The following is a 959-nucleotide window of genomic DNA, read 5'->3' on the forward strand; positions in this document are numbered from 1 at the left end:
AGATGATATCTCATTGTTGTTTTGATTTGCATCTCTCTTAGAGCTAGGGATTTTGAGCATTTCTTCATGTATTTGTTGGCCATCTGAATGTCTTCTTTAGTGAGTGTCTGTCCATATCCTGTGCCCCTTTTTCAATTGTGTTGTTTACTTTTATCTTGTTGTGATGCTTGAGTATCCTATATATTCTAGATGTAATTCCCTTATTAGACATGTCATTACCAAATATTTTTCCCCAGTGTGTGACTCTCCTTTTTACCCTGTTGCAGAAGGCTTTGGATGTGCATAGAGATTTTATTCTTAGAAGATCCCATTCATCTGTTTTATCTTCTCCTGGCTGTAGGAGCACTTAACTTTTAAAAAATATAAGTATTTCTTATCATAAAAGGGTCCAGAATTGACTCTGACAAATGGAATGCATGGTTTATTGAAGATAACATTAAATATATTTTAATTAAAGGGTGTTTTCCTTGAACCAGGAGGCAATCATTAGGACAGAACAAGGGAACACTGCATAGTTGAAAATCTTGAAGGGAGTTTTCCAGGGATGTGTTCTATCTCCATACTTTTTCAATCTGTATGCAGAACAGATCATCCAGGAGGCAAGGCTCTATGAGAAGGAACGTGGCATCAGGATTAGAGGAAGACACATCAATAATTTGCTATGTAGATGACACAACCCTGCTTGCTGAAACTGAGGAGGACCTGAAACACTTGCTGCAGAAAGTCAAGGACTGCAATCTTCATGATGGATTGAAGCTCAACATCAAGGAACAAAGATTCTCACCATTGGGCTGATTGGCAGCTTCATGATAGATGGCAAAGAGACTGAGATCGTTAATAGTTTTTTTTTTCTTTCTTTTTTTCTTGGCTCCACAATCAACACTTTTGGTACCCACAGCCAGGAAATCAAAAGATGTATTGCATTGGGAAAGTCACCTGTCAGGGACCTTTCCAGAGTA

This window comes from Elephantulus edwardii, unplaced genomic scaffold (assembly GCF_000299155.1).
Source record: "Elephantulus edwardii isolate Elephantulus edwardi_28Jun2011 unplaced genomic scaffold, EleEdw1.0 scaffold00005, whole genome shotgun sequence".
NCBI lineage: Eukaryota > Metazoa > Chordata > Mammalia > Macroscelidea > Macroscelididae > Elephantulus > Elephantulus edwardii.